Source organism: Hevea brasiliensis, chromosome 7 (assembly GCF_030052815.1).
Source record: "Hevea brasiliensis isolate MT/VB/25A 57/8 chromosome 7, ASM3005281v1, whole genome shotgun sequence".
Taxonomy (NCBI): Eukaryota; Viridiplantae; Streptophyta; class Magnoliopsida; order Malpighiales; family Euphorbiaceae; genus Hevea; species Hevea brasiliensis.
Window position 1 is genome coordinate 21,370,602 of NC_079499.1, and position 23,168 is coordinate 21,393,769.

Consider the following 23,168-nt stretch of genomic DNA (forward strand, 5'->3'; position numbering starts at 1 on the left):
CCTAATGATTCTTTGAAAAATGCTTGTTACATTAGTGGAGTTAGATCTTTTATGCTTGCATATGGGTTTGGCAATATAATCCTCCATACATTACTCACCATCTATTTGAGACACATTGGCTATCTATTTCATTTAGGCTTGTTTAGGCACAATTGACTCTTATAGCTAGTCGATATTTATTGCTTGGGTTGATTGGTTAATTCTTAGCCATTCTGTAATTGTTGAGAGTGATTGCTTCATTCTTTGTGCTTTGCTAGTGGGAATTTGGAATGTTGGTGGCTAGAGGTAAGTTGGTGGTTTGGATTAGTGATTTTTGTGTTTTCAAAGACTGATTTTATTCCCTTCCAAATGTGTTTTAATGAAATTTTGCTTGGGGACAAGTAAGAGTTTAAGTATGGGGGAATTTGATGCATGCATTTTATATCATCATTTAGGTATAATTTTTGCATATAATTTACCCTTGTTTATAGCTATTACTATAGATATTAGCATATATTTAGTCAATTTTGCCTTTTTACACTTCTTAGCTTAATTTTTGGAATTTATTTGTTTTGTAGGTTAAATTTGGAGAATTTTGATGTATTTTGATCAGAGCAGCCATTTGGAAGAAATTAGAGTTGAATTGCAAAATTTTGAAGTTGAATTAAAGAAACCGAAAGTTGTACAACCTGTGACACAGCTTGTGTCATAGGTTGTGTCATTATCAGATATAAAGTTTTTCTCGAGCAGAAGGTTTCACAACCTGCGACAAAAGGCCCGACACAACCGATTCAGCTTGTGTCGTTTTAATAAAAATGGCAGACGTGGCACTTTGGTCCCTCTGATTTAATACATCACTTTCTCTAGAATCTTCTGCATTTTTACCCATTCTAGGGTAGACCTCTGAACCATATAAAAACTTCTTTTTCTCTTTCTTTCCCAAAGGAGAAAAATAAAGAGATTTTGTAAGGAGAGATGAAGGAGATAAGCCCGTGAAATCTGGTCTTGCGGCAGCAAAAGGGATGACTTCTGCAACACTCCAGAAGCATATTCTTCATCATTTTACTGGGTTTTTCTGTTCTTTAGCTTAGATTTTCATTATTTCTTCATTTCTATACTTGAGTTTATCTTGAAACCATGATTTGTGAGTAGATCTTTGAGATTCTAGAGATGGGTTTGTAAATATTGCTTTGTATTATGGTTTTTGAACTGGTTTAGTCATTTAAATGAGATTTGCTGCATTTTGATTTATTGCTTGTGAGCTTCTTGCCTTGTTTGATGAATGGGCCCTCATTAAGTTAAGTTTTAATCTTTGACAGATGGACTGAAAAGTGAATGTTTGGGATAGATAATCTTGCAATAAACTTAGTTTTCTTGGTGTTAAAGATAAGCTAAAAGGATTAAGGGGACTTTCAAAAATCAATTAGAGCTTTAATTGAGTTTTTATCAGGTTTGAAATACTGTGAAAACGGGGTTTGATTTGATGAATACCAACTTTGAAATACTTGAAAAAGGTTTCAAAGAACTAAGAATTGATTTCCCTCAAAATTGTAATTCTCATGTGTTTGGCTAAATTAGAGATAAACCACATACAAACAATATTAAAAACTCTATCTCTAAAATCACTTTAATTTTTTATTGAATTTAGATTTAATTCCTCCTAATTTCATAATTAGTAATTTCAATTTAAATTTTGGTAATCTAGTTTAATTAATTTAGTTAATTATTTGATCTAGCTTAAATTTCTCAAATACCAATTTTAAATTTTAAATTTTATTTTTTTAATATCTTTAAATTTTATCATTCTAATTAGCTTATCCTTTTATTTTCAATTTAAGCATAATTCCCTGTGGGAACGATATTATTTTTAAAACTATACTACTGTGACCCGTGCACTTGCAAAATCTATTTCACAGTTAACATCACAAATACCAATATTTATGTGGTTCACCCTCTCAACATAGGGCTACATTCACATGCATGCCATCTTTCACTATTAGCAATAATAAATCATCAATTACAAGCTCAAAGCTATACTATCCATAAACCCAATAACAGCTCATAGTAAATATATTAGTTTGTCCCTCTCAGTCTCCTCTAGACATAACCCAATATATTTACTATTATAATACTACACCACAAACGGTGCCTTCAACTATATGGGCAAGAGCCCTCTTACCAATGGACAAGAATCCCTTTCTCTTGAATTCTATGTCCTTACTCCACCTTAGGCCTAAGCCTCTCTCCACTGTAATGGGCAAGTATCCTTCATCAATGGGCAGAGCCATATCCTCAATAATTAGCAAAGCCCCTCTCTACAATAAGCAACAACCTTACTCCATGAGCTAAAAGCCAAATAACCTTTTCCACCATTCTCCTATTTATAGTGTTAATTCCCTTTATTCTAATTTGATTTGGAGTCTCACTCAATTTAGGAATAATGCTAAAATAAGAGTTTTACTCTATATATGAAATATTTTTTTTTATCATATTAAGGAATATTTCTCCCACTCAAATTAGGAAAATGTCTCTCCAAATCCCACTAGGAATTTGAGTCATAATTATAACATAAAGTTTCCCTTCATTTTACACTCTTCTCTCCTTCTATAATTTCCCTCCAATTACATTAATTGATCTCTTTTTTCAAGCAAACAATAATAAATTATGTTTTTACTTTCAGGATAAAAATAAAATAAAATAAAATAAAATAAAACTTCTTAAAAAAAAATATATATATATATATATATGTAATTATGTCTTGTATACATTGGACTCTTATTCTAAAGATAAATTAAAGCTCATTGCCATCTTTCTTCGAAGTTCAACAATCCACATATACTATTAAGACTTGATAAAACAAATGTGCAAAACTACATGAAGCTCTACTACTATTCAAAACCTCAAAATGAATGAAATGTCCCCACATGAGCGCCTATATCTGCGCACATTCATCTCCACTTTAAAGAAACAATCAATAATGTGCTGTGTCTTGCTCCAGTTGCTTATTTCCACCACCACCACACCCCCCCTTATATATATATATATATATATATATATATATATATATATATATATATATCTATTTCAATCAATTTTGAGAATTATCATTATTAGTTGATTCAATTGAATATGTATTTGAGTTAATTGAACCAACTTGAGTATGTAGCATGTCATATTGATCATATATTTTAGCCAATTAAGTCTTTGATTGAATAAACTAAATTAATTAATTATGTATAATATCATATTAATCATATATATTTTTGTCTATTGTGACAACTATCATTTAATTAATGCAATTTAATATATATTTAAATCAATTGAATTAATTTGAATATTTAATGTATCACATTAATCACATATTTTTATCAAATGAGCCTTTAATTGAGTAAATTGAACCAATTGATTATGTGGAATATCATATTCTTTATGACAATTATCATTTAACTGATTCCATTGAATATATATTTGAATCAATTTTAGTATGTAGCATATCACATTGATCATGTATTTTAGTTAATTGAGCTTTTAATTGAGTTGATTGAATCAATTAATTATGTGTGTTAGAAATATGATTTGGGTCACCCAAGTGGATCAACCCAGATCCATTAAACTTAAAATCAATGCCAAGAACAATCGCATAAAAAGTCATGTATATTGCCAAAAGGCGGCAAAAATCCAAAGTCATGTAAATTGGCAAAAGGTGGCAAAATCCAAAAGTCAAAGTCATGTATGAAGAGATACATGGTTAAAAGATATAATTACATGAAGAGATACAACTCTTCGTAATAGTTACATGCATGAAGTAATGTAATGTAACGCCCTCACTTTAGCTAATCCGGACATTCTATTGTTTTAGTAACCAATGTTAGTCTGGACAGCAAAAATATTTGGGACTATATTTAAACTAGAGTGAGGAGTCATAAATAGTCTAAATAATAATAAAAAAAATTAAGGAAATATTTTAGTAATGAAATACACTAAGGTTAAATGAGCCGGTACTTTGGCGATAGGTGACCTAACGAGAAGTGACTGTGAAGACAGTTAACGACCCTAGACCCATGGGGAAACCATGTGAAATAATTTTTAGGACTCCAATGAAGAGTTATTGAGTCTTCGTTGACAAAGGAATGCCAATTAAATGCTAAGAAAATTTTATAAATCAGTACAGATGATTTTGGCCCAATAAGCTAAACGAAGGGCATTTTGGTCATTTCGCCATCAGAGATGATTTTTTACCAACTTGTCCATTAAGTAAGTAAGATTTATGACATAAAATGTGAATAAATATTGATGAAAATTTAATTAAAAATGAGTAGAAAAAAAAGAAAAAGAAAAATGAAAGTAAATGCTTAATTATGACATCATGCTTAAGTAAGCATGATGCAATTAAAATTTCCTACCAATTAAAATTTGACAAGCACACATTAAAATAATTAAAAGGGGATAAAATTTACAAAAATTCTGTTTGTCTTCCTCCTCCTTTCAGCTGGCCAAAACTCCTTTGTCTCTCCTCCATGGTTGTTCCTTCATCAATTCTTGCTAAAACCTTGATTTCTCACCACCAAACGTATAATTTCCTTCACTAAAACTTACCATCTACTCTTGCTAAGGTATTTGGTTGCCAAGAAAAGCTAAGAAAGTGAAGATTGGGCAAGAGTGAAAGTGCTTCAATTTAAGGTTAGTGCCACTTTCCTTTCTCTCTCCTTATAATCTTTGTTAGGATATCAAATTAAGTTAGGGATTGTAAAAATTGAACCAAATTATGCATGATAGAGCAATCCCAAATTTTCTGCAGCCAAGAAATTGTTAGGGTTTTGATGATTTTCTTTGAATTAAATTAGTATATTAGCTGCCCTTGATGAGGATATAATGAAAAGAGCTTGATTATTCATGTATGGTGAAAATTGTAAACTTTGGGAATTAGGGTTGGAGCAAAAATTAGGGTTTGTTGAATTGATGGTGAAGTGGTATTTTAATGGTCAATTAGTAACCATTTGTGATGAATTGACCTTAAATTGAGACCAATTGTGGCATAGGATAAAGAATTGGTTAGGCTGCCCATTTGCTGGAAATTCTAGACTTTGAGTCCAATAGGTTTGGGTAGCCCTAACTTCACTTGTGTGGCTTCAATTGGTGCAAGGCCAATTGGAGGTAAAATTAGACACATAGTGCCATATTTTTTTATGAAGAAACCCTGCCCAGAAAATGATGCATACATTTTGCATAATCATTTAGGTTTAATTTCATAGCCATTTTATTTGATTATTAGTCACTTTTAGCTAATTTTATTAGTTATTTAGTTAGTTTTTCATAATTGTCAATTTTGGATTAATTTGTAATTTTTACTTTGTTTTGTAGGAAAAATGGTGTTTTTGAAGGACTGAAGAGAAATTTTGCTATTGAGGAGTGACTTCTACAGTCAAAGATGTCAAAAACAAGTTTTCAAGCTGAAATATGCATTGACCAAATTGTGCATAACTTGCCGCATAAGCTATGCAGATCTGCATAAGGAGAAAAATCAACATTCAGAACCAACTGAAATGTGCATAAGGATTGCATAGCTTATGCACATTCACGCCTCCCTTATGCACTCTCATGGAATTGTGCATAACCTATGCACCAAGTCATGCGATTTCGCATAAGTGAACGAGAACCAGTAGCGCATAAGGGACTGCATAACTTATGCAGTCCACTTATGCAGTCCTATAAAGGTTTCATTAATGAGCTGGCAGAAGATTCCCTCAGATAATTCCTCCTAGAACATACCATTTTAGGGCTCCATGTCAGAAAATGCTATAAATATTCCCATTTTCCCATTTTAGAAAGGAGAAAAAAGAGGGAGACAAGGAGCAGAAAAGGAAAGGGAGAGGAGAGGCAGAATTTGAAGAGTCACTTTCACCTTCCACACCATTTTCAACCAAGATTTGCAGATTTCTTTCTTTCCTTATATTTTTCCTACATTTCTAGTGTTTAATTTCTTGTTTCTTAGCTTAGATTAAAGCTTATTTTCATATAAACTCAGATTTTCTTGTAGACATTATGGATAGTGAGTAGTTTACCTTTGATTCTGGAGTAAGGGTTGTAATATTTGAGATATTTTGTGGATTTTGATTGGGTAATTCATATTTTGTGGTCTTAATGAGTTTTATTCATTTCTTGTGTACTTAATGACATGCTTAGTGTAGGATCCCATTAAGTAATGTTCTCAATCCATGGTTGAAGCACCGAAAGGAGAAGGCCTTGTGATAGATAATCAAGGAATTGGACTTAATTAACTTAGATCTAGAAATAGACTAAGGATTAAGAGGATTCACAGATTAATTAAAGAACTTAATGGGTCTTAATTAATTCTAACTCTATGAAAGTAGGATTAGTTTGATTAAGTCACACTTTGTCTCACTCGAAAGGGTATTCAAAGGATTTAAGAATTAATCTCCTTAAAACCATAAGTTTCACAAAATTGGATAACCGATTTAAAATCCCAAAATAGCTCGAATATGAAATTCCGAACTCCGGAATCACCTTTTTATCATTGTTAATTTCTAATCAAATTTAATTACTTGCCATTTTTAATCTTGCCAAATTTCAACTTGCTTATTTCAATTTGATTGCAATTTTAGTTTAATTAATATATTGTTGGATAGAATATTAATTTTGCACATATAGATTTCACATTCTCAATACCCATCGATTCATTACTTTAATTTCAAAAATACTTCGATTTAGTCAACTTTTATATCAAAAATTCAATCATTAACACAACTCCTTGTGGGAACGATATCTTTTCTATATTACTTGTACGACCCGTGCACTTGCGGTTGGGCCACATCAAGTTTTTGGCGCCGTTGCCGGGGAGTTGTTTGTTTAAGATTGAATTCTTGATTATTTTAGTTGTTTTTAGTTTTATTTTTGTTATATTTTCATTTTGTGTTTGTTTGTTCTTTTTCAGGTACTTTTAATCTTTTATGAGAAGAGCTAGAAGAACAAGTGACACATCCTTATTGTTCAATCCTGAAATTGAGAAATTTTGTAAAGCCAACAAGAAAGAAACCAGAAAAAGGAAAGAAGCCTTGAGAGAAACTGAATTAGAAGCAGACATGGCTGATGAGAGAATTAGAATATGTGTTGGTAATGCTGGAAATGGTCAAAACAATAAAAATGAAGCCCAAGGGGAAGAAGTTGTTAATGCAAACGTGCCTAGGGGAAGTATGATGGATCATGCTTTTCCTCGTTTTGATGACTTGAGAGAAAGCATAGCAAGACCAAGAATTGATGCAAATAGTTACAAGATGGATTTTGGAGTTCTCCAAATGATTCAGAATTCTCAATTCGGAGGACACCCTTCTGAAAATCCACACACACATCTGAAGAAGTTTGCTATGATTTGTGACATGCAAAAACAACCTGGAGTGTCTGATGATGCAGCAAGATTGAAGCTATTCCCATTCTCTTTGAAAGATAGAGCATTGGATTGGCTTGACTCTTTACCTCACAACTCCATTACAAATTGGGAGCAACTCACTGATGCATTTCTTGCACAATATTTTCCACCTGGAAAAACTCAAGAATTGAGAAATCAAATGACAGCTTTCAGACCAAGAGAAGATGAAACTCTATATGAGTCATGGATGAGATGGAAGGAATTAGAGAGATAATGCCCACATCATGCCATTCCAAAATGGATGATAAACCAGAATTTTTACACAAATGTCACTCCTGCAATCAGAGGGATTATTGATGCTCAAACAGGAGGAGAATTTATTATGAAGCATGAAGATGAAACTTATGAGCTATTGGAGAAAATTGCAAAGAATACTCATCTTTGGAGTAGTCCAAGAGGACCAGCTCCAACTCAAAAAAGGCAAGCTGCTGGAATGTATGATCTTGATCCGTTCAATATGATTAATGCAAAGTTTGATGCACTTACAAATGTTTTGGCTAAGAAGATGGAAGATTTGAGTATGTTGGTTAGTTCATCATCATCATCTGGAAGTTCACAACAAGTGGCTTATGCAGAGGGAACTACCAGCTGTGAAGTAGACTATGGAGAGCAAGCAGCATATGTTGGTAATTATGGAAACAAACAAATGGGGAATCCTTACTCTCAAACCTATAATCCAAATTGGAGGAATCATCCTAACTTTTCATGGGGAAATCAGCAAAGTCAAGTTCCAAATCAGAATTTTCAACCACAACAGCAACAAGGAATTCCATATCAGCAAAATAGGCAACCATTGCCTAATTTTCAGCAGAAAAATATGAATCCTCCACCAAAACAGCAAGAACAAAGTTCCACCACTGAAGCTTTATTACAACAGATTCTTGCTAACCAAAATAAGCATGATGAGGAGATGAGAGAGATGAAAGCAAGGTTAGAACAGATGCAAACACATAACAGAATGCTGGAAAATCAAATTGCACAACAAGCATCTTCCTCAAGTACCAAGTCTTTTGGAAAACTTCCAAGTCAACCAGAAAACCCAAGAGAGCAGTGTCAAGCTATTACTTTAAGCAGTGGGAAAGTTGTAAATAATGAGGAGAGTGAAAAACACGAGAAGAGTGAAAATGATGAGAAGAGAGAAAATGAGAAAAAAACTAATGAGAGTGAAAAACAAGAGAGTGCAGAAAAATGTAAAGAGAAAATTGAAGAGAAGGAAGAGAAGTATATACCTCCTGAGCCCTACAAGCCACAGCTTCCCTTTCCACAAAAATTCCACAAAGCCAAGCTTGATAAGCAATTTGGAAAGTTTTTAGAGGTTTTGAAGAAGCTATACATAAATGTGCCTTTTGTTGATGCTCTTTCACAAATGCCCTCTTATGCAAAATTCTTGAAAGAAATTCTCTCAAACAAGAGGAAACTTGAAGATGATGAAACTGTAGCTTTGACAAAAGAATGTAGTGCTATCCTCCAAAGGAAACTTCCTCCAAAGCTCAAGGATCCAGGGAGTTTTTCAATTCCATGCCACATTGGGGAATCATGTTCTATAAAAGCTTTATGTGATTTAGGGGCTAGTGTTAGCCCTATGCCCCTCTCCATTTATGAGAAGCTCAATATGGGAGATCTTAAGCCAACCCACATTTCTCTTCAGTTAGCTGACAGATCAATTAAGTATCCTGAAGGGATTTTGGAGAATGTGCCTCTAAAGGTTGGGAAGTTCTATATACCTGTTGACTTTGTCATCTTGGACATGGAGGAGGATTCTAATATTCCAATTATCTTGGGAAGGCCTTTCCTGGCTACAGCTGGTGCTTTGATTGACGTGAAAGGAGAAAAATTGACTCTTAGAGTTGGTGAAGAGCAATTGGTTTTCAATATTAATAACACTATGAAGAAGCATCATTCTGAAGCTGATACTTGCTTGAGAGTTGATATCATTGATGAGCTGGTTAAAGAACACTTCAGAAAAAGATATCCGGAAGATCCACTTGAAAATTGTTTGGTTCATGGAGGAGGCATAGACTATGACAACCCTCACGTGGCTGCATATGCTCAACACTTAGAGGGTAGTCCACCATTTATTTCTGCTCCAGTTTTTCAACTCACACAAAAGGAAAAAGTTGAATCTAAGCAACCATCATTCAAGGAAGAAGATGCACCTAAGGTAGAACTTAAGCAACTTCCTTCTCAGCTCAGGTATGAATTTCTTGGCACTAATAACACTTATCCAGTAATTGTAAATACAAACTTGAGTACTTTAGAGGCTGATAAGTTGTTAAGAGTGTTGAGACAATTTAGGAAAGTCTTAGGATATACCATAGATGACATTAAGGGAATAAGCCCACACTTTTGCATGCATAGAATCATTTTGGAAGAAAATTGTAAACCATTTATTGAACATCAGAGGAGGTTGAACCCAAATATGAAAGAAGTTGTTAAGAAGGAAATTTTGAAGTTGCTTGATGCAGGGATCATATACCCTATCTCAGACAGTACTTGGGTGAGCCCAATACATGTTGTCCCAAAAAAGGGTGGAATGATAGTTGTCAAAAGTGAAAATAATGAATTAATTCCCACTAGAACAGTGACTAGTTGGCGAATGTGCATAGATTACAGAAAATTAAATGTTGCCACTAGAAAAGATCATTTTCCACTTCCCTTCATTGATCAAATGTTAGAAAAACTGGCTAGGCATTCTTATTTTTACTATTTAGATGGATACTCAGGTTTTTTTCAAATCCCTATCCATCCAAATGATCAAGAGAAAACCACTTTCACTTGTCCATATGGAACCTTTGCTTATAGGAGGATGCCATTTGGGTTGTGTAATGCACCAGCCACTTTTCAAAGGTGCATGATGGCAATCTTCTCAGATTTCATTGAAGATATAATGGAGGTTTTTATGGATGACTTTTCTGTTTATGGATCTTCATTTGATATATGCTTGGCTAACCTTTCTAAAGTTTTGCGGCGATGTGCGAATCGACCTTGTGTTAAAGCGGGAAAAGTGTCATTTCATGGTTCAGAAGGGATAGTGCTTGGACATTTGGTATCTAATGAGAGGAATAGAGGTTGATAAAGCCAAGGTTGAAGTGATAGAGAAGATGGCTCCTCCTACCAATGTCAAGGAATTCGAAGTTTTCTAGGACATGCGGGTTCTCTGACGCTTTATCAAGGATTTTTCTAAAATAGCTAAACCTTTGTCTAATTTTTAAGTAATGACACACCATTTGTATTTGACCAAGAGTGTTTGGATGCCTTTTGCAGTTGAAGCAAGCTCTTATCCTTTGCACCAATCATGCAACCACCTGATTGGAGCCTACCTTTTGAAATTATGTGTGATGCTAGCAACTATGCAATTGGAGCTGTTCTTGGTCAAAGAAAGGACAAAAAGGCTTATGCTATTTATTATGTTAGTAGAACACTGGATGAGGCTCAAACAAATTATGCAACAACTGAAAAAGAATTTTTAGCAATTGTCTTTGCATTGGAAAAGTTCAGACCTTACATTATTGACTCAAAGGTGGTTATATTTTCAGATCATGCAGCCATCAGGTATTTACTCTGTAAAAAGGAGGCTAAGCCTAGGCTCATTAGGTGGATTCTGATGCTACAAGAGTTTGACTTGGAGATTAGAGATAAGAAGGGAGCTGAAAATGTAGTTGCTGATAATCTTAGTAGGCTGAAATTGGATGATGAAGAATTGGATGAAATCCCTATTGATGAGTTTTTCTTGGATGAACAACTTTTCTCTCTTTTTGCTAAACTACCTTGGTATGCAGACTTTGAGAATTATCTATCTTGTGGAGTCTTACCTCTAGGAATGACATGGCAACAAAAGAAAAAGTTTTTGCATGAGGTGAAATTTTATAGATGGGATGATCCTTTACTCTTTAGGAGATGCTGTGATGGTCTAATTAGAAGATGTATTCCTGATGAGGAGGCACAGAGTATTATGCATCATTGCCATGCTTCTGATTATGGAGGACATTTTGGAATCTCTAAAACAGCTAGTAAAATTTTGCAAGCTGGTTTCTTTTGGCCAAATCTTTTTAAGGATGTGAGGAAATTTGTGTTAGAATGTGATAAATGCCAAAGGAGTGGAAATTTGTCAAAAAGAGATCAAATGCCCCTAAATGGTATTCTTGAAGTAGAATTATTTGATGTCTGGGGAATAGATTTTATGGGGCCATTTCCTCCTTCATTTGGTAATAAATACATTCTAGTTGGAGTTGACTATGTGTCAAAGTGGGTGGAAGCTATTGCAACTCCAACTAATGATGCTAGAGTGGTAGTGAAATTCTTAAAGAAATTTGTCTTGAGCAGATTCGGAGCTCTTAGGGCTATAATTAGTGATGGGGGTTCACATTTTTGTAATAAACAATTTGAGAGCTTAATGAGGAAGTATGGTGTAGTGCACAAGATAGCTATCCCATACCATCCTCAAACTTCAGGACAAGTTGAAATTTCTAACAGAGAGCTCAAGCATATTTTGGAGAAAACAGTAAACAATTCTCGGAAAGATTGGTCTATCAAACTAGATGATGCTTTATGGGCATATAGGACTGCCTACAAAACCCCTATAGGAACTACTTCCTTTAGGTTGGTGTATGGTAAGTCTTATCATTTACCTGTGGAGCTAGAACATAGAGCATATTGGGCCATTCAGACCTTGAATTTTGATCTTAAGCAAGCTGGTGAGAAAAGGTTATTACAACTTAATGAGCTTAAGGAATTGAGGATGGATGCTTATGAAAGTGCCCGTATTTACAAAGAAAGAACTAAAGTTTGGCATGATAAGCATCTTAGGAAAAAGGAATTCAAAGAAGGTGATTTAGTTTTGTTGTTCAACTCAAGATTGAAATTGTTCCCTGGAAAACTTAAGTCAAGGTGGACTGGTCCATATAGAGTTTCTAAGGTTTTCCCTTATGGAGCAATTGAAATTTGGAGTGAAAAATCTGGGAATTTTAAGGTCAATGGGCATAGATTGAAACATTACATAACTGGAGACCCGATAAAGGGAGCAAGCTATTACAAGCTCTCCAATCCCTCACCTCTTTTTCACTGAAATTCATGAAGAGTCCAGCTAAGGACTATAAATTAGCCCTCTTGGGAGGCATCCCAAGTCCTTTTATTTTGCTTTTGCTGATTTACCTTTATTTTCATTGCTTTAGTTTTTATCTTAAATCTCCCCAAATTCAATTTTTGACATTGTTAAATCTTGTCCCTTGTAGATGTATTTCAATGAAGAAAGGCTGGTGAACTGTTGGGGAAGTGATTCTTAACTTGAAAATTTTTGTAACACCCTCCCGGTAACCCGTGAGGTGATATGGGTTCGAATCCTAGCTCTGCAGGGTGAAGGGATTGAACTCCACCAAAGCGAACAATACCGATTTGAGTTGCATCGCCGGCCTCTAGAGGGGTACGCCGGCAAGATGGCCACCCATAGAGGGGCTTGAGCTGGGGCCCACTAAGCCGGGGTGTGACAATTTTGTCCTTCAAATTCTCCCAAAAACTGATTGATTTTTGCTGCATAACCTGTGCAGGAGCTGCAATATGGTTTATGCAAAGGAAAAATGAAATCTGCAGCAAAAAGGGTGTCTGCAGCAAATGGCTTGTGTTTTTGGTGAGGTTGGGTGTGTAACTTTTAAGTATATGTGCTTTTAATGTTAATATGGTGGTAAGTGAGCCATTTTTGCAGTTATGAAATTATTTGGGTTGTGGAATTCAAGGTGGACAATATTGCATTTTTCTTGGCATGACTTAGGGAGTTCATCATTTGTGAATAGATACAACTTTATGCAGATTTTATTGAGTTTTAATGTGCTAAATGTTGATTTGCAGAATTTGAGTTAAAATGGCATGGGTCACAAATGCCTTTTATGCAGGATCCATCTTCTACAAGCTTGTGTGATGCATTTTTGATGAACTTTGTATATATTGATGTGTTTTTGGTGAAAATTTCTCATGGTTTATGCTTCATGGAATTATATTTCTTCATTCTAGAGTATTTTTCACACTTTCAATTCATGTTCCATTGCAATCTTAATCTTGTTGAATTGTGCATAAGCAACTGCATAGCTTATGTAATCTTGCATAACCACAATTCTTGCCATTTTTCACCCTTATTGCAAGTGCATAAGGAGAGTGCATAGCTTATGCAACTCTGCATAGCCTAATTTTGTCAAATTTCATATCTTTCGAAACCTGCATAAGCAGAGTGCATGACTTATGCACATTTGCATAACTTCAAATTCTTCATTTTCTCTCTCTGCCAAAGTCTGCATAAGCAGAGTGCATAACTTATGCACTTCTGCATAACCAGAAACTCCAAAAATTCAAACCTGCCGAGGGGTGCATAAGCAGAGTGCATGACTTATGCACTTCTGCATGACCAAAAACTCTGAATCTCCAAACCTGCCGAGAGGTGCATAAGCAAAGTGCATAGCTTATGCACTTCTGCATGACCTCACACACTGAATCTCAAAACCCACCGAAGAGTGCATAAGCAGAGTGCATAGCTTATGCACACCTGCATGACCACCAACCCAAATTCCAAAAGTTGCGAAATGCGCATGAGCGAGTGCATGACCTATGCACTGCATGACCCGATTCTCTGCAAAACCAAATCTGAGAGAGGTGCATAAGGGAGTGCATGACTTATGCACTCCCGCATGACTTCACTCCCAAATTTCAAAAGTTGCGAGAGACTGCATAAGCAGAGTGCATGACCTATGCACTTCTGCATGACATATTTTTCTGAACTTCAAAATAGGGCGAAACTTGCATAAGCTAGTGCATAAGCTATGCACATTCACTTTCCCCTTATGCAGCTTTTACAAAACCCGTTTAAATCAAACTTTTCTTTTCGGCAAATTATTTCCCACCTTCACCCCGATATCTCTATTCACTGTTTTTCTTCTCTCACGATCCTCATTCCCGCATAACCCTTCCTCTCCCCTTCTTCTCCACTCGCATTTTCACCGCATAAACCCTAACTTCCCCCTGCATTTTCATTTCCGCCCTCATCTTCTCCATCCTCACTATCGGAAACCCATGGAATCACCTCCCCATTCCCCTCAAACTTCCCCTCTCCAGGTGTCGCCATTGTCAACGCTACCTCCACAAGAGACACCCCCACCACCTCCCACAACCACCTATAAGCGGAAAGTTAGGTCGAAATCTGTGCGACCCATGTCCTCTGCACCTCCTCTTTCCAAACGCAAAGAACCACCCACCCCATTGTCGGAACCACCACCCAAAAAGCCAAAAACTCCAGCCTCCACACCCTCTTCCAGCAAAAAGCCAATTTCAGTAGCTTCACAGGTATCAAAGCTACCTTGGCCTCTTCCTGATACAATTCAAAGCGACTTTTAAGAGACTCAAGGATAGGAGGGTACAACCCACTAGGTATATTTCTGTCGATTCTCTACAATATCTTGGTTTATTTGACAATGTAGTTGCATATCTTGATGGTATGGGTTGGATGGAATTTGTGCATAAGCAGGAGATAGTTTATCCAACTCTAGTTTTGGAGTTTATTTCTTCATTCTCTGCTACCCTCAAATTGCATGATGTAGACCATAAGCCAATTATGAAATTTAGATGTTTGGGGCAAAATAGAGAGCTGTCATTGGACCAATTTCATAGCATTTTTGGTTTTGCAATTGATGGGTTATTTCGAGTGCCACATACTGGAGTAGAGGTAGCAAACAAGGGTATTTGGAATGCTGCACAATTCTGGAGAATCATCACCAACCAACCTCAGACTTTCTCTGCTGGGAGATCCAAAACCTCTCAAATACTTGACCCTGCACTTAGGTTTATTCATAGGCTGATTGCTAGCACTATATTGGGCAGAGGGACTAGTTCTGGTGCTGTGGGGAAATCTGAATTATTTATGTTATGGTGTGCATTTCAAAAGGTCAAGGTTTCTCCTGGTTATTTCTTTTGTGAGCATGTGTTGCATATTGCCACTAAATCCATAGGTGACATTGTCCTGGGTGGGCTTATAACAGTTATAGCTAAGCATTTTGGTTTTAATCCTGAAGAGCACCCAATACCAGCACTTGTGGACACCTTATATTTTGATGCTGAACACCTATCTAAAACAGGGTTCAGTTTGCCACATTTTGATATTGCACAACCTGCAGCAGAAACTGAGCCCATTGCACAACCAGAAGCCCAACCTTTCCCATCAGTTCCACAAAGACTCTCACGAACCAACCCCACCCCTCGATGCGAGCAGAGACCCAGCTTACGCTCGGCCCGCACCTCCTACAGCTGAACCTTCCTCATCCACAGCCCCTCCTGCATTCAACACTAAAGCCTTATTCACCTATCTTGAAAGGCTTAGTGATGATATAATTTGTGGATAGGAAACTTGACACTGGTCTTGATACACTCAAGGATCGTCATGATCAACTCTTTGACCTTGTCATGGAAACCAGGGACAAGCAAAAAGAATTGAAGGAGATGGTGAAGCAACTCATGATCTTTCTGGGAATGCCACCTCCACCTCCATCACCTCCTCCAACACCATCATTTCGACAGCAACCAGCAGCTACCAGCCCCTTAGCAACATCCTTGGACAAGGGCAAAACAATAGAACTAGATTAGTTTTTGTTTTACTTTTGTTCCAGCTTGTAGAACTTTTCCTTTGTAAATATGTTCAAACATTTATAGTTTGTTTTGAATTATGTTTGTTTGTTTTGAATTAGTTTGTTTCAAATTCTGTTTTTCTTGAAGTTTTATTGGATAGCTATTACATTAGTTTTCTTTGATTTTCATTGCACTTATTGCCCTTTTGTACATATTTGCCCATACTCTGTATACATTTCAATGCTTCTACTGCTGGTTGTACATTTCCCCTTGCTAATCATCATGCAGCAGCTTTTGTATACACTGCACAGGCTATGAATTTCCTTATGCGAATATTTTGCATAGCCTGTGCAACCCTTTCTGCAACTTATGCAGAACTGCACAGGCTGTATTCCCCTTATGCAAATGTCCTGCATAGCCTATGCAGCCCATATTGCCACTCATGCAGAACCGCACAGCTTATGCAACTTCCTTATGCACCTGTTCTGGACAGCACTTTATTATGCATAACCTGTGCAGCTTCTTATGCATCCCATTATCTCTTGAATTCTCATCTGCTCTATACCAGGTAACCTTTTCTTTTTGCTCTTAACATTTCACAATTCCTGGTAATTCCTATTTGCTTTGAGTTTTGATATTGCATTGCTTGAGACATTGAGGACAATGTCCAATTTTGAGTTTGGGGGTGCACATTTTGATTTTTGCTTCATTTTTCACATTTTGAGTATAGGAGCATCTCATCCCATTCCATTTACATATATTGTAAATATTTTACATATACATCCTTACATACATATACATTACACATTTACACACACATTTTACATAATTTAGAATTGTACACATTGCACACAAATAGACAAATAGATTTCCTCCATTTAGTTAATGCATTACTCATTTTTAGGAATCATACATCATGCATTAAAATCTTTTGCCAAATCCCTTGAGTTTTGAAAAGTTGCCTATGAGAGTGATTTGACTCACCCTTTAGTTGGGTTTGTGGATTGAAAGTTTCCTAAGAGGTGCAAGGTTTTGAAGTGTCTATCTCTTGCCTATATCTTCTTAGCCAAAAAGCCACCCAACTAGTCATTTGGAGATGGAAGTGTTTAGAGGGAATTATTGGATATAAGGTAGTCAAATGATGTCTCACCAATCCTAGAACAAATTTTCTAAACCTTTCAAGGCGAAATACCAGCTTGTACTTAAAAAGAGAAATGATTAGGCATTCTTTGATTTAAACCTTCTCATTTTAAACCTTTGGCCCTTTTTTCCCAATTCAAATTTACCCTTGCAAACCCCTTTGAGCCTTTTTATCCCTAATTTTTTCTTGACATCCTTATTACTACCTAGCCAATGAACCAAGCACTCCAACCTTTTTCATGAGAATAATATTGAATATTAGGTACACTTTCTAAAAAAAATAAAATTAAAAATAAAATAAAATTAAAAAAAAGGACAAAAAATAAATACAATAAAAGGGAGAAGAAATGCTTGTCATCTTGTAAAAAGTGCTAGTATATGTGTTTTTCACCATTGTCATTCAAAATGAAAGAAATCCACCCAAAGTATTAAAAGAAAATGAGTTTGGGGGTGGCAAATTTTAGGGACAAGCATCAAAAGAAAATGCAAAATACAAGTTTAAAGTATCAAAATGTCCCTCCATTTTATGTGTTTTTGTAAAATATGCTAGCACTTGACAATCCTCATTGTGTATTTCTCTCTCCCACATATATATAAAAAAAAGAAAAAATATATAATAAAATAAGAAGTGTACCTTATGTTTCAAAAATTGAAAATATTCTCATGCTTTGAATCCTTTTTACCCATCTTTCTTTTTAGCCTCATTTTGAACCCCATGGCCCCATTACATCCCTAAAAAGACCTTTGATCTCTTGATAGTACTTGCTACATTAGTGGAGATGGGAATAGGGAATTTGCCTATGGGATTGGAACTATTCATTCATTCATTCAATTCCATCATTCCATATAGAGACACTTTGACTATTGATTGTCTTAGAATTCCTTTTGAGCATGACTCTCTCTTTTGATTGGTTGGTTTGGGGATTTTGAATGATAATTGACTTGATGGCTAAGCGGTGAAAGCTTGGATAAGCATTAAATTCTTTGCATTTTGAAGGATGGGTATATGGATTGCTGGTATGGCTAAAGGGGTGTTAAGTTACTTTAATAGGTAATTTTCATAGCTCTTTGGATAAGGCACCCCTAAAAATTTTGCATTACACTTTAAAGTTTGCTTGAGGACAAGCAAAAGCTTGAGTTTGGGGGTATTTGATGCATACATTTTGCATAATCATTTAGGTTTAATTTCATAGCCATTTTATTTGATTATTAGTCACTTTTAGCTAATTTCATTAGTTATTTAGTTAGTTTTTCATAATTGTCAATTTTGGATTAATTTGTAATTTTTACTTTGTTTTGTAGGAGAAATGGTGTTTTTGAAGGACTGAAGAGAAATTTTGCTATTGAGGAGTGACTTCTACAGCCAAAGATGTCAAAAACAAGTTTTCAAGCTGAAATATGCATTGACCAAATTGTGCATAACTTGCCGCATAAGCTATGCAGATCTGCATAAGGAGAAAAATCACTGTTCCAGAACCAACCGAAATGTGCATAAGGAGACTGCATAGCTTATGCACATTCACGCCTCCCTTATGCACTCTCACGGAATTGTGCATAACCTATGCACCAAGTCATGCGATTCGCATAAGTGAACAGAACTGAAAATCGCATAAGGGACTGCATAACTTATGCAGTCCACTTATGCAGTCCCATAAAGGTTTCATTAATGAGCTGGCAGAAGATTCCCTCAGATAATTCCTCCTATAACATACCATTTTAGGGCTCCATGTCAGAAAATGCTATAAATATTCCCATTTTCCCATTTTAGAAAGGAGAAAAAAGAGGGAGACAAGGAGCAGAAAAGGAAAGGGAGAGGAGAGGCAGAATTTGAAGAGTCACTTTCACCTTCCACACCATTTTCAACCAAGATTTGCAGATTTCTTTCTTTCCTTATATTTTTCCTATATTTCTAGTGTTTAATTTCTTGTTTCTTAGCTTAGATTAAAGCTTATTTTCATATAAACTCATATTTTCTTGTAGACATTATGGATAGTGAGTAGTTTACCTTTGATTCTGGAGTAAGGGTTGTAATATTTGAGATATTTTGTGGATTTTGATTGGGTAATTCATATTTTGTGGTCTTAATGAGTTTTATTCATTTCTTGTGTACTTAATGACATGCTTAGTGTAGGATCCCATTAAGTAATGTTCTCAATCCATGGTTGAAGCACCGAAAGGAGAAGGCCTTGTGATAGATAATCAAGGAATTGGACTTAATTAACTTAGATCTAGAAATAGAATAAGGATTAAGAGGATTCACAGATTAATTGAAGAACTTAATGGGTCTTAATTAATTCTAACTCCACGAAAGTAGGATTAGTTTGATTAAGGCACACTTTGTCTCACTCGAAAGGGTATTCAAAGGATTTAAGAATTAATCTCCTTAAAAGCATAAGTTTCACAAAATTGGATAACCGATTTAAAATCCCAAAATAGCTCGAATATGAAATCCCGAACTCCGAAATCACCTTTTTATCATTGTTAATTTCTAATCAAATTTAATTACTTGCGATTTTTAATCTTGCCAAATTTCAACTTGCTTATTTCAATTTGATTGCAATTTTAGTTTAATTAATATATTGTTGGATAGAATATTAATTTTGCACATATAGATTTCACATTCTCAATACCCATCGATTCATTACTTTAATTTCAAAAATACTTCAATTTAGTCAACTTTTATATCAAAAATTCAATCATTAACACAACTCCTTGTGGGAACGATATCTTTTCTATATTACTTGTATGACCCGTGCACTTGCGGTTGGGCCACATCAGAAAACCAACTGAGAATGACCTAAAAATTGCCTAAATTCGGGTACCATAATTCTGGACCTGGAAAATTGACCAAATGAATAGTATTTATTCAAATGGTCATAACTTGGTGTAGAAAGGTCCAAATGACCTGATTTTAATGGAAATGGAAAGCTTAGACAATTTAGAACAACTTTCATGAAGAACAGAAATCCAAAATTTGACCATAACCTAATGAAATTGTCCCACAAAGTTAGGACACCAAAACTGCCAGAACCAAATTCTGCCCAGAAAATCTGGGAATGAATTAATCCAGCTAGTTATGGTAAAAGGACCATAACTCCAAATGGAGTGATTCAAAAAGGGAATTAAAGAAGACACATTAAGGAACAACTTTGATGAAAAAAGTTTAGAAAAAATCCCATTGTAAATTAGTCCAATGGAATAGTAAATATTAGCCATGAAATCTAAAAATTTGAAATAACTTTTAATGAAGTTTAAATTGAGATTGGCAATTGACGCCAACAAGTGTAAAATTCAAAATGTGGGATTTTGGTATAATTATAACTAACATATCTATTATGTATAAAAAAAAAAAGTCAACATTTATGCATGAATAGTAAGGTGAATATTAACCACCAAACATTAAGTGCAAAGAATCAAATAATTAACTTTGTAATATGCCCTAGTATGCCTAGTATGATTGGTTTGGATAGGTTAGCATGCCAATAGGGTTCCGATAGCATTATTGCATATGGCTTTATGTCATTTCGTGATTTGTGGTATTTTTTGTCATTTTATGATATTATGGCCTATGGCCATTTTGCTATGCTTAACACACTTGGCCTTGTACCCGATGCTTATTATGGCTTGTTAGCCATTCTATTGCACACCTGGTAGACACTTTGTGACCGATGGTGTGAAGGCCCGATGTACTTGGTTACCCCAGTGCCAATTTACCCATTTATCCATTCCAGTCACTGGTATAGGTTACTTGGACAACCAAAAATAAGTCTTAATAAATTATAACCAAATAATGAACATAAAAAGTACTAAATGAATAATATTACAACTAATTACTAAGAATTCAGTCTGCATAAAATAATACCACAATCTCTGCATATTCAATTGTTTTAGTTTATTTTTATTTTATATTGGCACCACTAAGCTGTATTGCTTAGCGCATCGCTTTTTGCCACCCGTAGGTACTAGAGATACTGAGCGGGAGCCCAGCAGACCTCAGACTGGGAGAGTATTCAGATCTGCATTAAGTCTAGAGTCACCTCCACTACTGTGCATTTTGGTAGGGCCACTAGGCTCATTAGATATTTTGTATTTTGGGTTTTGTAATTAGATTATCATTTTGCCATGTACATTATAAACTCATGTACTTATAGACTGGCTTAATTATTTGTAAATTATGTTAACAAATAATATTTTGAGTATTTCTCCATGAAATTGAGTTTGATTATGTTATGAATGGGATGTATGAAATTGTGTTGAACCATTGAGAATTGTTGAAATTTTATTGATGGTTATTGGAGTTGAGAATATGATGAACATATTGGGAGTGTTTTTGACAGGTTCCGAAGAACTGTTTTTTAATTTATAGCTGGCACTCTACTAGATTTTCTGTAAAATTATCATAATTTCTAAATTAATCAATATTTCAACGAATGACATAAATGTTATGAGTTTCACTCAAAAGCCTTTTAATCAACAAATTAAGAACTTAAATTGAAATAAGATAAGATAGGGTGCTCCGACACACTGTGTGGCATGCCTTGCTCAGTTACACTGTGGATGGGTAAGGGGTGTCACATTTAGTGGTATCAGAGCACGATTTAGGCGTTTCTAGGTTTAGATAGAGTCCATACCATGCATTGCATTTGTAAGAGTCGAGGTAACACTAATGTAGATCTGTTTTTTTTGTTATTTTGATTAGGATATGGATCCTGCATCACAGAGAGCGATTGAGGAAGAGGTGGAGAGTCATGCACCACCCATGGCTGAAGCTGGAGGCGGGGGAGAACCTGCTCCACTAGCCACCAGAGGCACCTGCACAGCCTCAGTTTGCTTTATTTCAACAAATGATTGAATTCTACAGACAGATGATAGGGGCTATTCCACAACCACAGCCACAACCTCCGCCACCACCACAGAAGTCCCATTTGGAGAAGATAAGAAAATATAGGGCTGTGGATTTCTTGGGAAAGAAAGAAGATTATCCTCCAACAGCTGAGAACTTGCTAGATAGAATAGAATGGGTACTAAGACAATTTCACTACACCCCAGAGTAGAACCTGGAGGGTGCTGTGTCCTTGCTTCGGGATGATGTTTACCAGTGGTGGGACACAATATCCAAGGAGGTGCAGCCAGATCAGATAACATGGGAATTCTTCCTCACAGAGTTTAGGAAGAAATATGTTAGAAATGTGTACTTGGAGGAAAGGAGGAGGGAATTTATTAGTCTGAGGCAGAGACAGCTATCAGTGGCAAAATATGAGAGTTTATGAGATTAAGTAGATATGGAAGGGAGATAGTCCCTACAGAGGCTGAGAGGTGCAGAAGGTTTGAAGAAGTGTTGAATGATAACATCAAGATCATGATAACAGCTTTGGGGATTACAGACTTTGCAAATTGGTTAAAGCTGCATTAAAAGTAGAAAGAGTAAGAATTAATGAACAGAGCAGAAGGGATAGACAGCAGAAAAGAGGTTCGGGTCAAACCAGTTCATCCTTTGCACCTGGTAAGAAGTTCAGAGGTCCTCCTACTCAGAGTGCTAGTTAGCCATAAGGTTAGGGGTAGTCCCAAAGGCCCAGATCTCAGTTCACACCGAGGAGAGGCTAGTCCACACCATCGGTAGGTAGCTCTCTAGGGACGGTGTTTAGGGGACTAGCCCCAGTAGCCTCTTCAACGTGTCCACACTACCATAAGTGGCATAAGGGTGAATGTTGGCAGATGACTGGGGGTTGCTTCTAGTGTGGGTCTACAGAGCATCAGATCAGAGATTGTCCAAGGAAGACTGCTATAACTACTCCAGCATAAGCAGATAGGCCTGCCCCTATAGCCTGCCCCTACAGCTCAAAGGGGTAGAAGGCTCGATAAACCTGAGGCAGCTGGTACATCACGAAGGCCTGCATCAGAGTTAGCTAAGAGGCCAAAGGCAATGGCACTAGCTAGGGCTTATTCCATGAGGGCTTAGGAGGAGCAGGATGCTCCAGATGTCATCAGGGGTATGTTCTCTCTCTAT

The 23,168-nt window shown here is 35.9% G+C and overlaps 1 non-coding gene across 1 annotated transcript; it reads right to left on the bottom strand.

The window, feature by feature from the left end:
* Positions 1-7,547: 7,547 nt before the first annotated feature.
* LOC131181781 (small nucleolar RNA R71) lies at positions 7,548-7,654 on the bottom strand. Its single transcript, XR_009150259.1, has one exon. It is a non-coding gene; the product is annotated as a small nucleolar RNA R71 (small nucleolar RNA).
* Positions 7,655-23,168: the final 15,514 nt, after the last annotated feature.